Source organism: Lygodium microphyllum, chromosome 22 (assembly GCF_053477565.2).
Source record: "Lygodium microphyllum isolate KBCC chromosome 22, Lygodium_microphyllum_v1.1.10, whole genome shotgun sequence".
Classification (NCBI taxonomy): domain Eukaryota; kingdom Viridiplantae; phylum Streptophyta; class Polypodiopsida; order Schizaeales; family Lygodiaceae; genus Lygodium; species Lygodium microphyllum.
In genome coordinates this window covers 29319330-29335837 of record NC_141156.1, presented here as the reverse complement: position 1 = coordinate 29335837, position 16508 = coordinate 29319330, and positions in this window count along the sequence as shown.

Genomic DNA, 16508 nt, shown 5'->3' with positions numbered 1-16508 from the left:
TTAGCTGCATTTGGTAGGAAATTTTCAAACAACATGGGTCAAATGAGCTGATTACTATGATCAACCTACCAATGGACAACCTCTATTCAAAAGTGAATTAAGGGACAAGATAGATTTATCCAAATATGGTAGCCAATCCTCATTTCCTTCTAATTTAGAAGAATGGATATCCAAACTTAAGTCTTCTTTTGATGTCTTTCCTACTTGGAATGATGAGTAAAAGATCCACTTTGCCACTTTGCATGCGGAGGGATTTGTGCACACTTGGTGATGGGGAATCAAGAAGGAAAATTAGAACATTGAAGATTAGGAGGCCTTCAAGGCACTAATGATCAAAGTGTTTATATCCCTTGTTAAAAAGGAGAAGCTTGGACATAGGTGATATAGTTTGGAACAAAGAGGACTCATGGTATGTGAGTATACTAACCAATTCCTTAACCTTAGCATGTACATCAAGAGCCTTAGTGATGATGCAAAACTTCAAAAATATGTGTATGGATTAGAGTCTAGCCCATCAATTGATCTTATGGCTCAGTGTTTCATTAAGCCATTCAATACTATAGAAGAGCTTGGGAGAACTATGCATAGAAGTATAAAAAAGAGACTACCATTCAAATCACTTGGATAACAAAGAATTGGTATAAATTGGGCCAATTTGGGGGATCTTTAGGTGAATCTACATTGCCAACAATCAGCTCAAGAGTCTCAACATACCCTCCCTTCAATGCCACAAAGCAATGCGGTAATTTCAAGCTTGTAATAATCATTTTAAGTCAAGAACCGCTCCAAATCAAGGCAACATGAATTTTACACATTTGGATCTTTTCAAGAAGTAGAAGAAAGAATGCCTTTTTTTCAAGTGTGAAAAGTAGTACATATGTGATCATGCCATCAAATACATCCATAAGAAAGCCAAAGTCAATAGCATATTTGTCTTAGAAGAATTGGATGATGAAGAGGATGCTCCACTTTCCTATGATCATGCTAAAGATAATGAATTTGTGGATGGAAATGATCAATTTTATGATTCATTACATGGTTTTCTTTTGATTTGGGTTGTTATACACCTTTTGATTTTTGTTGAATTGAATGTGATGCTATCAAATAGCCCCACTTTTTCTATCTCCATATATGCATGCATAGGTTCAAGAAGCCCACATGCATTGAGAATTCAAGGAAAAATTTATGAAAAGTGGTCTACATTTTGTCAGACTGTGGGAGAACCCATATCTTCATATATAAACAAGCCATGTACTACCTCAAATGTTTTTCCATTGATTTCCATCAGGCCATTAAGGTTCAAGTAGCGAATGGTGATGAAGAAATCAATAACCAAGTGTCTCCTCATGTGCTTATGCAATTGGATGAAGGTTATGCCACATCGATGAATCTCATAGCTTTGGAAATGGGTCTTGTAAAGATTGTATTGGGATGCAATTGGCTTAGGTAATTGGGAAAGATCACTATTTGGATTTATCTAAACCCTATATGAAGTTTACATATAATTGGAAGCTCATGTATGTTGAGGGTATTCAAAAGAGAGCAAAATTTTAGCTCATTGTAGCTAATCAATTTAAAAAGGGGTTAAAAAAGAGATCCCAACTATTTGTGTTACATCTCAAAAAGGATAATTCAAATTAGTCCAGGAGGAGGTCAACAAAGCCTAATTCTAATACAATCAACAAACCTCCCTATCGACTTTCAAATTGCAGAAGAGAAAGATTGGCAAAGCAAATCAATGATTTATTGGATATGGGGTTTATTAAGCTCACTCCTTTGCCCTACACATAATTGATATTACTACTAGAAGAAAGATGACATTTTTTAAATGTTTATAGAGTACCATGATCCTAATAAGATTACTATAAATAATAGTATTCCATACAAAGAGTGGATGATTACTAGTGAAGAAGAAAGATGGAACTTTTTTGATGTATATAAACTATCATGATCTTAACATGGTTACTATAAAGAGTGGATGATTTACTCGATGAGTTGAAGGGAGCTAAGTACTTCATGAAGATTGATTTGAGGGAGGTTCATCACCAAATAAGAATGAGAGGGTGTGATGAAGTTGAGAAATCTTTTAGGACGAGTCGGGGCCTCTACTATTTCTTCATCATGCCTTTTGGGTTAACCAATGCCATGCCACATTCCAAAGATTTATGAACAAGATCCTAAATCCCTTCCTTTTCAAATTTCTATTAGTTTTCTTTGTTGATATACTCATTCACAACAAGACATTGAAAGAGCATTTCATGAAGGTGTTTGATGTACTTAGAGAGCATAAACTCTTTGCTAAGAAAAGAAAATGTTCATTCATGCAAATAGAGGTGGAGTGTTTGGGACACATTATAAGTGAAGGGGGTATGAATGTTGATTCTAAGAAGATCCAATGTATTAAAGAATGGCATATACTAAAAAATACCACTTCTCTTCAAGGTTTTCTTAGGCTCTCATCATTCTATAGAATGTTTATTTGATAATATGCAACAATTGTAGCACCTCTTATCGATAGGCTAAAGAAAGAGACATTCTTTTGGGATGAAATTGTGGATAGAAGCTTCAATGAAATCAAGGAGTTGCTCATTTGGTTTGTCCCAACTTTTCCAAGGAATTTACCAATCTAATGTGATGTAAGAGAAAGAGGAATTGGTATTGTCCCACTTCAAGATCCTCGAGTCATAGCCTTTGAGATCCAAAAGTTGAATGAAAAAGAGATGCAAATGAATTTCTACAATCAAAATATGCTTGAAATTCTTCATGCTATAAAGAGATGGCATTACCTTTATGTTAGTTGCTTTAGGGTCAAAATTGATCACAAAGTTCTCAAGTACTTCCTCTCCCAATCAAATCCCACCCCAAAGCAAAGAAAATAGGTGAACACACTTCAAAATGATGTTTTTGATATCTTCCATATAGAGAGCATATAGTATGGTTGTGAATCCACTATCTAGAATGCAAATATGCAAAGTTTTCTCTACCGTGGAGCTACATAGTCATTATATTGAGGAGCTACAAGAAGCCCATCTTTTTGGATGGAAAATATAGCCACATATTTCAGAAATTAGAGCATGGATTTCTTGAGACAAACTCTCATTATGAGCTCAAGAATGGACTTTTATGGCTTCTGGCAAGGTGTTCATACCTTACACTTCAACCTTGAAGCACAAGATCATGGAAGAGATGCACTCTCCACCCATGGTTGATCACCTAGGTGTATTCAAGAAATATGATAAAATTTCCAAGAACTTTCTTATGTCAAATATTTTTCTTCAAAGTGTCTTTGACATAAACAAAAGATAGCAACCTAAATATGGAAGGTCTAGTTTCCCAAAGGCAAACTGACCCATATCATTATGGAATTCATTATGGGCTTATCTACTACCAAGAGTTGATGGAATAGCATCTATATACTGGTGAATAAACTTACAAAAGCATTTCATTTTTTCCCAAATGAAGACTCAATATATGGCTGTACAAGTTGAGAACTAGTTTTAGATCAAACTACATGGTTTTGCCTTGTTGTGGGAGCTTTCACTCAACCGCCAAGACCCACGGACTGCTTATTGATTCAAGCGTTCCAAGCTGAGCACTAATGGCTACCTCTCACATAGTCGACGCGCAATGCATACCTTACGGGTGTAGTGAGCTTACCTTGATGCCGTTCGAGTTACCTCCTCTCCCGCGCACTCCGGTAGCTCCACGATTCAAGTGTAAGCTTCAAGCAAGCTCCATCCTCAAGCTCCACGCTCCAAGCTCCATTGCCGTGACCAAGACAAGAGAAGAGAAGAGAAGAGAAGGAAAGAGGAGAAGATGGAGAGCTTCTCCTCCTCGGTCCCTCACCCTTACACACTCACTCCCTCACACTCTCACACTCCCTCTCTCAAGCACAAGCTCAAGCAAGCAAGAAGAAGAAGAAGAAGAAGAGGAGAGCTACTTTTGGCCACACACAAGAATGAGCTTCTCATTCACTTTTCAACTTTATATACAAAACCCTAAATCCCTTTTGGGCGGTCATTCCTTTTTCCCCTTTTTACATGGCCGGCCATAGCCTAGGCCCTTTTTCCCATTGTCCTTCTATCTTCCTAGCTTCCTGTCCACCGCCTGTCTACATTTACAAATTGCATAGGTGAGAGTCCGGCCCTCTTTTACAAGATTTCAGGGTGCGCCTTTTTATTTTAAAGTGCGCCTTTTCCCTTTTGCCTTTGCCTTGGACTTTTAAGGTTGCCCTTGCACTTTTGGCCTTTCACCGTCGTAGGTAGCAGGCTGTAGCATGCACCAAAGACGTGGGTGACAAGGACTCCTGTGGTGTTCGTGGAGGAGTGTTGGTGGTGGTGTGGCAGAGGGTCCTGGGGGCCTGTTGGTGGCCAAGGTGGCTGGTGGAAGGTTGTTGGAGTTGGTGGTAGGGCTATGCTGTGTTGGGGATTGCATTGATGGCTAGCACAAGTGTTGGTTTGTTGGGGATTCTGCATATGACGATTCTTTGCGGGCTTGTCGGATGGTAAGGGACAAGCATTCAAAGTTGAGTGTTGATGAAGAGCGAACAACATCTTATACCTGCAATTGGAAAACCTCACATGTGGTCTCTCCTTAAGGGGTAGTGCTTGGCTTCTCATCGTGCACAAGCCATATTTTGATTAATTTGGGAGACAGGTCGAACTCTAAGCAAGCCTAGAGTATTGTCCTGCACTTGAGGACCCAAACTGTGGATATACTTCGGTGCAGATATTATGTGAGTGCTCGTGCATACTTAGATATTACATACTTAGACCGTGGGCTAGTTTCTCATAACAATGAGTGGATGAAGCAAAGTTGTCCATGTGAAGAAGGAGTACACGTGAAGGTATATGAGACATCCTTTGCATTGTGACTGCATGATGTAGCATAATTGAATACAAGGACACCGCACTTTCAGTAGCTGGAAACTATTGGACTTGCTTGATGAGTATGGTGTACTTTTCATGGCCAATCGTGCGGTGCTTATCACCACTGATTGCAACAATACTAAGGCAGAGTGCAAAATAAAATTGTGCAAGTCGGTCAGGGTGACAGGTCTAACGCTAGGCGAGACAAGCTCTCCAGGTATGTCCTGCTCTTGATGTGCCCTGAACAATTGTGGGTGATTGTAAGGGGCTAGGGGACTAGGGACGAAGCCGGTCGACCAAGGTCACCAGAGGTTCCTAATTTGAGGACCCCTAGGTGCTGTGCTGTGATCGTGGGTGCTTCTTATCTTTCCATTCATTTCTTTTTCTTTTCTTTTCTGCTTTTCTTTTCTTTTCTTTTCGTTCTTTTTTTTTTGGGCCCGAGTACAACCATTACAATATGTTGAGGCTATCAGCCTTTCAATGGGTTAGAAAATGTCAAGCTTCGAAGGCTCAGAAAATGGATAGTACAATGAGGATTGTGCCCTAGCCTCGTTGTTAGAGAAGAAGTTGGCGAAAGGGGGAGATACACTTGAGATATTGCAACCCTCCTTGCGGTACATGTGATGTGGATACAATTGAGGTAACGATTGCCGTGAGCCAACTATAGAGCTTGACCCAGAAAAGGGGCGTGGCCCAAGAATGTGTTTTGGGCCATGCAATGTGGGCGGTTGGCAAGGGTGATTCGTGATTTCGGTAGGGTGGCTTTGCCGCGGCTCCTTGGGGGGTCGATGGTCTTGCGGTGATCGAGCATTGAACACTTTCACCGAAAGATTTGTCCCATCCTGTATCCACTTTTCGCTTCATGAGAGTACAAGCATGGCAGATGCCGCAATTATAATAAGCCAGTGCAATGCAAGGAGACATCACTGATCTGAATTCTATGGTGTTGACTTAGACATTTATCACTTGCGCTTGATTAGCTTTTTCTTTTGCTAAAGGCATAAAATATATTAAACGCAGATATGGAAAGTTCATACAAGTTGGGAACATGTCAACACTTAACAAGTCAGGAACACTTAACCAATTAAAAACAAAAAGTTATGGCCAGTGATCATTTGATAAGCCCTTTATGCATCATGGGCTACTTGATTTGTACGAGGCGGGGCGAGTCTGGGTGGCTGGGTGATTGGGGCTCTGCTGGTGTGGGGCTCCCGTGGGGGTAAGCAGGGAACATGCCGGCCGGGACATGAATGGTGTAATCCCAGCCCGCTACCGTCTCCAGAATGTCTTTAAATAATTCATTAAATTCTTCTCTTTCCTGAGCTACCCTTTCTGCCTTTGAGCATCTGGGGCCCGAGCGGGAGCTGGGAGTTCGTGCCACTAGTGCTGCCACCTGTTGCGTGTTTCGAGTCTCGACTTTCTTGACTCAAGGATTCTTTGGCCTTCGCCCTGGGCAGTGTCGCTTAGGGCCTCGCTTCTTGGCATACCTCTTGATGGTGGGCACATAGCGCTCCGGTGGAGGGGCGCGTGCCACATGCTCCCACCTTCTGCGAAGAGCGTCTTTGCATGCTAGATCTCCATGATTCTCCATGCGATCCGCCGCAAAAGGAAACCTGTAAGACGCACTCCAAGGTTTAGACCTTGATATAGGATACAACTGTTTGCATGGAAGGGATTTTAGTGTGGTTTATGAAGCGCATATGACAAGAAGGGGAGGGGTGAGGCATGCGGTGTTTGTTGTAGAGGAATGGCCCCCATGATGATGTTCGCGTGGCCTCCAGTCATTAGCGGATATTAGTTTATGCTAAGTCGCGTGGACTGGTTGTCGTGGAGTGGGACAGGGCACATCCTCGAAAGAATAGACCAACAAGGGAAGCAGGTGTATTGGATAGGACTACACCCTGCCTACACCATCAGAGTTGTTGGTCAAGGCTTCCTATGGCGGCAATGTGTGTTGCATGCTCTCACCCGGAGGTGGGGCTTGTCACACACTTTTAAATGCGTGATGAGAGGAGGACTTGAGGAGCTTAGTATTATCTGACCCCACTCTTCTCCCTGCGCTTGACTATCATTGCTTGTGTGTGTTGACGTTGTTTATACATGGTGACACAAAAAGTAGTGTTTATTTATATACATATTTATGAATCCATGTCACTTCACGAGGATAAGAACCAAGTGTAGAACTCGGGGTTGTACCGGAGCGTGGCACACGCATCTAGTATTCGTGGCAGCTGACTTAATACTGATAGATATTTTGCCACGTCGAGTAGCATGGAACCTTGACCGAGTCTACTGGCAATATGTAACTCCTCCTCAGTGAGAATCTTATCAATCAAAGGGCCCTGTAGCCTAGTCCCAGCTAAGTTCGTACCCCAAATGTCAGTGAGCACTCGAAGGGAAGTTAGTACCACGTAGGTTGGGTCTCTTTGAGACCGCCATTTGGCCAATCGCTCTTCTGAGACCGTCATGATCTGAGCCCCTAGTTCGGCCATTACAATGCAGCTTTCGCACCAATGCTGCTCAAATTGACTCTGGCCTGCTGACAGTCGCTTTAGTAGCTCCATGTCTACGAGATTCGATCGGCAGAGCACTTCATTGAACGTGACGGTTAAGCGTAGTTCGTCAGCCTCCTCGTCAGGGATGAGTCGCATATGTTCATGCAGGAGCCTGTCGTAGTACTCGTTAAGATGTTCTTGTTCTTCCCATGATAGAGGAAAGGTCAAGTAATCTCCAAGCTGCTCCTCGGGGATCGTGGCCATGTCCGCAAGGGCGTAGACACGCGCGACCACTTTGAGCTTAGCCTCCAACTCAATTAAGCATTTTGCGACACTTCTATGTTCAACGAGGGCTTGCTCGGTTGCTATCTCATGCAAAGTTCTAAGAGTTTCCTTAGGCTTTAGCATGGCTGGGGGCTTAGGCCTAGATGAGCAAGATTGGTCAATGCTAGGATTTCTTATGCTCTTGGGGTTCTCACGTTTCTCCTGAGGTTTTGCTGCTATTTCATCATGGTTCTTCTCGGATGTGACTGGTATAGATTTGTCACCCTGTTGTGACAGCGTTGTATCCACTCTTGATTGATCAATGTGAGTTCTGTTGTCAGTGGATAGAGTGTTGCAAGCAACTGTTGATGGCAACTGTTACTTTGGTTTGTCAGAGCATACAGATGTGTCTGAGGTTTCACCGCTATTAGGAGAGGCATCAGTGGGTTCATTGGTGGATGGACTCGATGATTTATTCATCGGCTCTCCAGCGCCCTTCATCTCAATGTTCTTGGGGTCCACAACCACCTGCAATTGTTGCTGTTTTCTCTGCTTTCTCCTCTTTTTCTTGGTCAATGAAGGTGCCTCTCTCAACGACTCAGGACCCTGGGCTATATCGACCGTTGATGTGCTTGGTCGGGTCTCAGCATTTCCCTTCTCTAGTGTGTCCTTATGGGACATAGCCATGGTTTGCTGAATAGCCTTGCCCACTTGTGAGGGCACAATTTCCGCTCTTTTCGGAGAGTCTAGCTTTTCAACCAACTCCCTTGCGTTTAACTCCTCCGTCCTAGGCTTTAGGCACTTTGAAAGTGCTGGAGTTGTCGAGGGATTTGGTTGCGACACCTCCTCCACAGGTAAACTACTAAGGACACGTTCCACAAGGGGCATTGTCACAACCAAGGGTTGTGACTGCTGTGGTCCCTGATTGGAAGTAGTAACAGCTAGTTTAGTGGGCTGGCTACCCTTGGTGGATTGCGGTGTCAAGTCCCTAGGGCGATCAGAAGTGGTTGTGTCTTTTGTTGGCCTTTGAGCACTCATCTGTGTAGATCGAGCATGAGTTGATTTGGTCACATTAGGTTGCTCATGCATATCCTTGGGTCGAGAGCTACAGATGGAGCCATGTCCCACCTCTTGGACATTTTGAAGCTTAGATGGAGATAGAGATTGGAATTGAGCAGTTTCCCTTGACAACCGTTGTTGTGCTTCTTGTGTCCGTTTGGAAAAAGAGGATGTAGGAGATCTAGGACTCTTAGGTGGACTTGGCACTCGCTGAATGATTTGCTTGAGGCTATTAGACGATTGTGCCATTTGCTTTGTTGAGCGATCAGCCTTGCCTTGAGCAATGTTGTGCCTATGATGCTTGTTCTCCCCTTGGGAAATCAAAGGCTCCTTGGGCACTAACGATTTTTGTGCCTGCTCAATGGCTACGTATGACATTTGTCTATTTAGCATGCTAGGCTAGGGCTCTTTCCTTCGAACAATCATGTCTGGTTTCTTGCCTTGAGGCCTAGAGTTTCTCTTAGATTTCCTCCTGTGCCATGCTTTTGAGGCACTTTGGCCTTCAGCTGATAGAGGCGGTTTAGCAGGGGATTTTGGTACCCAAATCCATTGGTTACCTGTGTAGTATCCTTGAGCACGTAGCAATGTTTTGGATATCCATCGCGGCGTTGTGCTGACTCTCCCTCGATGCCTTCGTCTATAAGGCTTGGGCTTCTTTTGGGGTCTTCTACGATATTTGTAAGTCCAAAGCCTGTCCTTGGCATTGTCTCCTGACCTTCTTATTTCTGGCATGGCCTCACTCACTGGTTCTCGTTGTTCGATCTGTGCTTATATTAACTCTTTCAACAAGTCCTTGCTCTCGTCAGCAGGCTTGACTGTTATGTCAACGCCTTGCTTGCCTTTCCCTCGAGGTTTGATGAGGTCACCCTTGCTAAAGGTTGTGACTATCCTCACACCCGGTAGCGTCAGGTGTATCCTCTGAGCTGCGTAGTTAGCCTCACATTTGATTGCCCTTTTGAAGGGTCTTCCTAGGAGGGTTTCTTTCCAGCAGCTAGCACTATTTGGAGGAACATGAAATAGGATAGGCAAGCTTTCCGTTTCAATTGTCGCAAGGATTTTGCACTTCCCTATGAGTGTTTGTGGGTGTCCCCCATAAGGGCTAAGAGTTGTACTAGTCAGTGTGAGCTCTGGTTGGCCTAGTAGGGTCCATGATTCATAGGTCAAGATGTTAAAATCTGCTCCTTCATCAATTAGAGCATCGATAGTATGCTCTCTTTTCGCGGTGAGTTTGACCCTAAGATAAGCAGGTGGTACTATGTCTTCATCTTTCGGGTCCTGGCTTGTAAATTTAAGCCTTCTGACAGATGCCCTTGAGTCCCCACTTGCATGACCAGACGTGAATTCTCCACCAATGTCTTGGGTTGTCTGTGCAGTGTTGCTCAGGGTACATCTCTCGTCAAGAGTGTCATGTCTAGTCATCTTGGCATTTGTAGCTTGCTGATGTTGCATTTCACTTTGACTAGACATGGCATGAACACAATGTCTTTCTGTTCTAGTGATGTGGCCTTTTTGCCCTTGATGGCTAGATTGGCCCGTTGAGGTTCTAGGGTCTCTGTTTCTATCTGTCCGGGTATGGGCTTTTGGCTGCTCTTTTGCACGTGAGAATCCATGCTCATGTAGAGCCATTACTTCACTAGGGTCTAATTTGCAAGACCTGTCACGGCGTGCGTTTTCTCTCCAACCTACTCGGGGGAGGTGCGGAGGGGGCAGAGTCCCCTCTGCGGAGGTCCGGGGGGCAGTCCCCCCGGCCCGCAGGGCTGTTACGGTAAAAGCCATGCACAATTTGGAGGATAGTTTATAGCCAAATTTTGAACTAAGTGCTCCAAATTTTAGCCCAGTGATGGATCTATCATGTGCCTTTAGCTCTAGGTAGCCTTTGGGGTCAATCTCGGGGTTTAGATGTGTCGAAATTTGTGTTCTAGATACTTGTCCGATTTTGACACTTTTTTGTCAGATTCTCAGATGTCCGATTATCAGAATCAGACGTCCGATTTTGGGTTGGTCCGATCGGCCTAGTGGTCCGATTTTGGTCACGTCCAGTTCAGGGAGTCAGATCAAAAAGTGGTTTGATTTTCAAAGTGGTCCGATTCTGGGAATCGGATCGGACAGGGTGGTCCGATTCTAGCAGGTCCGATTCTGAGTGGTCCGATTATGGATTGGTTCGAGCGTCCGATTCTCAAAATCGGATGGGTTGGTCCAAGTGGTCTGAGTTCGAGTGGTCCAAGTGTCCGAATCGGACGGGTTGGTCCGAGTCTGAGTGGTCCGAGTGCCACGTGGCACGTCCGATCGGGCTAGTCTGATTCTGGGAATCGAATCAGATAGGGTGGTCCGATTCACTCTCAGTCGGGCGGTTCGATTATCAGAATCAAACGGTTCGACTCCAGAACTCGGGTGGTCCGATTTTGGGAATCGGACCACTGCGAGTTGGTCTGACTGCGTCAGCTGGCGGGCGCGATTCCCGCGCATTTGACCCCTCCTTACTGTTTGCTGTACACAATCACCACAGGCTTTCTAGATCTGACTAGAGCACTTGTTGAAAAATGCCAGACTCACCTGGAGCAGCATGAATCGCCGGCGCCTAGAAATCGGGGTAGCACTCCCTCGTCTTGTGAACCAGAAGTTCTCTCTCTCTCTCTCTCTCACACAAGGCAAACCAAGGAACTAAGGTCTGTCCTGGCCTCCCAGGCCTCTTAAGGTCCTTTCCCAGTACTGCAGAACCTTACAGCTAGTTCCCTGTCCCTGTCTCACCCAGAAACTTGAATCTGGTCCCCTGTTTCCCTGTTTTAGCCTGTTATATAGCAGAGAACCCTACTGTTTGCTTGTTTTTTTTTCTTTGTTTTTTCCTATCCTAAATGCATCCAAATCACAAACTAACTACCTACACTACTCCATTCCACAACATAAATCTCAAGAAAGCAAAAAAACCTACTTGCCAAGGAGATTGAATACCCTCTTCAACCCCCTCGCTTCCTACCTATCTACCTCAAGCACCGGTTCGGGAAAACCCTACTCCAATGCCCGATTCGAAGCGTGCAAGTGCTCAAGGCTTGAATCCGTTGGTCCCGGCAAGAACGAAACCAAAATGTGGGAGCTTTCACTCAATCGCCAAGACCCACGGACCGCTTATTGATTCAAGTGTTCCAAGCCGAGCACTAATGGCTACCTCTCACATAGCTGACACGCAATGCATACCTTACGGGTGTAGTGAGCTTACCTTGATGCCGTTCGAGTTACCTCCTCTCCCGCGCACTCCGGTAGCTCCATGATCCAAGTGTAAGCTTCAAGCAAGCTCCATCCTCAAGTTCCATGCTCCAAGCTCCATCGCCGCGAGCAAGAGAAGAGAAGAGAAGAGAAGAGAAGAGAAGAGAAGAGAAGAGAAGAGAAGAGAAGAGAAGAGAAGGAAAGAGGAGAAGATGGAGAGCTTCTCCTCCTCGGTCCCTCACCCTCACCCTCACACACTCACTCCCTCACACTCTCACACTCCCTCTCTCAAGCACAAGCTCAAGCAAGCAAGAAGAAGAAGAAGAAGAAGAGGAGAGCTACTTTTGGCCACACACAAGAATGAGCTTCTCATTCACTTTTCAACTTTATATACAAAACCCTAAATCCCTTTTGGGCGGTCATCCCCTTTTCCCCTTTTTACATGGCCCACCATAGCCTAGGCCCTTTTTCCCATTGTCCTTCTATCTTCCTAGCTTCCTGTCCACCGCCCGTCTACATTTACAAATTGCACGAGTGAGAGTCCGGCGCTCTTTTACAATATTTCAGGGTGTGCCTTTTTATTTTAAAGTGCGCCTTTCCCCTTTTGCCTTTGCCTTGGACTTTTAAGGTTGCCCTTGCGCTTTTGGCCTTTTCTCCTTTTCTTTCTTTAGTCGGGCTACCTTTTTTCCGCCTTTGCCCTGTGTCTTTTCCACTTCCTTTTGCTTTCTTCGTGTTGGGGTTAACACTTGTAATAAAATAATTTTTGTGCCCTTTAGCTTAGGAAAATTAGCTTGATTGGGGATGGAATATAAAAGGCAAGAGTGTGACATTGTAAAAATCTTTTAGCATATTTGTAAATTTATCCATTAATTGGAGCTTGAGGGTTCTTGCTTTCCCCACTAACATTGAGGGTGAATACTCAATGTCCACCATAGCAAGAGGTGGATTTCTTGGCAGTAGCCTCTCATCCATGCTTCTCATTGTACATTTGATTACTTCTAGTTGTGGCTTCATCTTGCTGTAGATTTAATAAATTTTCATCTATGGCATGGCTATGGCCACCCCAAAATTGATCCAATTGTTGTTTTTGATTTTGTTATTATTTTATGGAGTGGGAAAGAAAAAATGGGCTAGGGGGCTAGGAACGGAGCCGGGCGACTGAGGCCACCAAACGTGCCTAACTTGAGAACCCCTAGGTGCATTGAGACTGTGGTCAATGTAGAGCTAGCTACTTTTCCTTATGATTTATTTCTCTTTTTATTTTAGTCATTTTTTTGTTTTTTTGTTTTGGGAGTTACATAGTCATGACGAAGACTAATCCTCATCATCCGTGTTGGGAGAGGGTGGAGTTGGGGGCTTATAAGATTTACTAAGGAAATTCCAGCTCTACATGTACCCTTTGAGGTTCAAGCATACTTGTAGAGTGGTGGTGGAAAGGAATGGATGATTGCAGTGTGTGAAAAGCGGCTATCATTCATGTCCTCCGGGAGGGCTAAGCAAAATGAAGGAAGTAAGGTAGCTTGTATCATCAATATTGCCATGGAGCAGCTATCTATTCAATTGGGATAAAAAAAGAGGGGTGGAAGATGATGCTCTTGTGGCGTGGGATCCTATCTAAGTAGTATCCTAAGTAACCTAAGATAATTATCGGTAGTGATGAAGGTGGGGTCAAGACAGGAGGAGAATTCATCGATGAAGCAGGCTATAGAATCATATAGGTTCTCTGGCCTAAAAACGAGGGCCTCTTTGGGTCTAGTAGAGTTGTCATTGTAGATCCATGGGAAGTTGTACCAGCCATGGATGCTTAGGTTAGAGTCCACTCCTACCCTTCTTGGATCTGGCATAAAAGTTGGATTATTTCTCTTGAAGGGTGGGGTGTTACAAAAAGCCATCTAGGCATCCATGTTCACATAAAAAATGTGTCTCCTCCATGTGGGTTGGCACTCATAGCCTTTCACAGCCCTAGGCACTTCAAAAATCTTATCCCACCAAAATTCTGCAGCCTCAGTCCCACATAGGGTGGGATTTTGTTCTCTCTCTCCGAGGTCCATTTGTCTCCAGCCTGGCTTCCCACCTTAATGACCTCTTCCACCACCTTGATTGGTAGTACTTTGCGCAAGTTGGTGGGGAATCAAAAATTAAGGTCAAAGGGCTTTCTTGCGGTCTCTTGTTGCTCCCAAATCACGAGTTTGGCATTGAAGCTTGTTGAGCTGTCATCCTAGTTTGGTGGGATGGGTGCAGTCGGCACCACTCCTAGCGTGGCATTCAATCTGTGCTTTGCTTGCTCCACCATTCGTTGCCTCTTCCTTTTAAGATTTTCTTTTCTTTCAGCAAAGGTGTCTACATGCTGCTATTGCTCTTCTGGGCATGGGGAAGGAGGCTGTGGGACAAGTTTTTCTTCATGAGGTCCCATGTCAAAGCTCGTGCTAACCTCTTTTCCTTGCTAGCCCACTGCTTGTTGTGCCCTCTCAATAAACCCTAGTGCATCGACTTCTTGTGGGGTCAAGCCTACTTGCAATAGATTATTTCATTGCTCTTCAAAGCTAAGGCTGACACCCACGGGTTGTGCTGGCATGTGCAGGCTTGCTCGCAAGGCCTTGCGTGCAATCCCTAGATTCTTCTTTATGTAGCCAATGGCCTCCCCTTTCTCCATTTGAGTGACATCCAGTAGTGTGCTCAAGAAGGCGCGTTGTTGGACTTCAAAACTCACTTGGGCGGCCTCTGCTGTGCTCTTGGCTAGCACTTTGTCCTTTTCCACCTAAGGTAGACAATGCGCCAAAGCTTTGACTTTCCTTTCATTTTGGTTGGCCCAATCCTCTGCTCTCTTCTCCATTTCTTTAATGCTTTCTCCTTCCCTTTGAGCCAATATCATCAACCTTTGCTCTTGAACTTTGATCTCTCTTCTTAGGTTGTGTTGCTCCTCCTGCTCCAAGGTTTCCTCTTACTTTAGTTTCTCAATCTCCTCTCGATATCTAAGTGTCCTTTTTCCCCTCATCACCTCTAACTCTTCTATGTATTTATGGACCTTTTCTATCTCCCCTTTGCAGGTCTTCATAGAGCCTTACGAGCTTGTCATTATGGCATTGCAGGCTCACTAGGGCTTGAGTCTCTTTATCCAGCCTTGCCTACCACTCGGTTTTTGCTTCATCCTTAGCTTGCAGCTGCTCCTTCAAATCACTGATCTCCTTTTGGCACATGGCTACTTAACAAGTTTTCTTTAATGGTGACACAGTCATGGCCTCCTTTTCTGCCTCTAGTTGCCATCCTCTTCTCTTCCTTTGTCTTCTCTAGTTGCAAGAGGAGCTCCTTGATGTATTCATCATAATCTATAGGTGGCAGCTTTGTCCTGGGCATGGAGGCTATGGAAGTTTCCATTTTCTGCTTCTTGGGATCCGGCAGCGTCTGCTACCGATGGCTGTAATGTGCCCGCCTATCGGTTGTCTAGGCACATTTTTTGGTGGTCCACAAATCTAAGCGATGTCACCCAGCACTCCCATGGAATGTTACGGGGTTTATCGCCTAGGGTTTCTTGAGCTTGCCTCACAACAGAATGTTCGTGGCTACCCACTGGGATTGACCTGAAATTTGGGTTCCTAGTTGTCAAGGTCTCCTGAGAGCATTCTAGCATTGGGTCTTGGACATCCTACTTTACACACAGATACCCAATTCAAAGCAGAGCCATGCAGCGCTTGGTTCAAAGAGAATGGGAAATGAGAGGGGTGTGTCGCTCAACCTCTCTACCCGTAGGGCATAGTCCTATTCCCGTCCCCTAAAACAATATGAATCAAGGTTTTAATCTAACAATCCCTAAGGGTTGGGCGTCGGTAAAACCTTGTGAGAAGCCTCCCAATTCTCTGGGACCACCCTGCTGTAGAACACATTCGTCAGGGGTTTTGTCCACCCGCTTCCCTCAATAGGCACTCTTTAGTTATCTAATTAGGTCCTATCACAATTATGTGTGACATTTAAAATCAGCTTCCTTAATTAAGCCTTTAAGGGAATAGGGTTCGTTCATGTAATTTAAAACACTGATATGAAAATAGAGCAAACAGTCCTTTTGACAAACAAGTTCCTTTCAAGTTAATCTTTGTCTCCTACCCATACAAGAGAAATTATATATCCCTTTTTCCCTGCAAAAGTAACTGGTCCAAATCACATGGCACCACAAATTCCATCCTTTATCTAGAATAGGATCTTCCAATGCCATAGATGTTGGGATCACGGTAGTCTTCAACTCCATTCCGGACTAGGCAAGGGGTGTCTAGAGCTCCACCTAATCCACAAGCGGCCTAGGAGTGAGACACCATTTTCATGGTCGGCCTTTTCACCACTCAACCTTCGGCCCATGAATTGAGTAGTGCCCTCTCGAGTTGAACCGCTATGCGACCTAGACAAAGTATCATTTCCTTAATTATTCCAGTTAAGCATCAAGCACAATCAAGGAAATCAGACTAATATCATCTTCCAAGGAAACATTCCTTTATCCCCATGGCAACTTGCCATCATAGACCCCTGCCATGAATTTACCATTAATCACAAGCACTTGGAATAATCATCCAAATGATAAACCAACAAGCAATTGAATGTAAAAGCATTTAGAATGTTGCTTGATTAGCCGAAC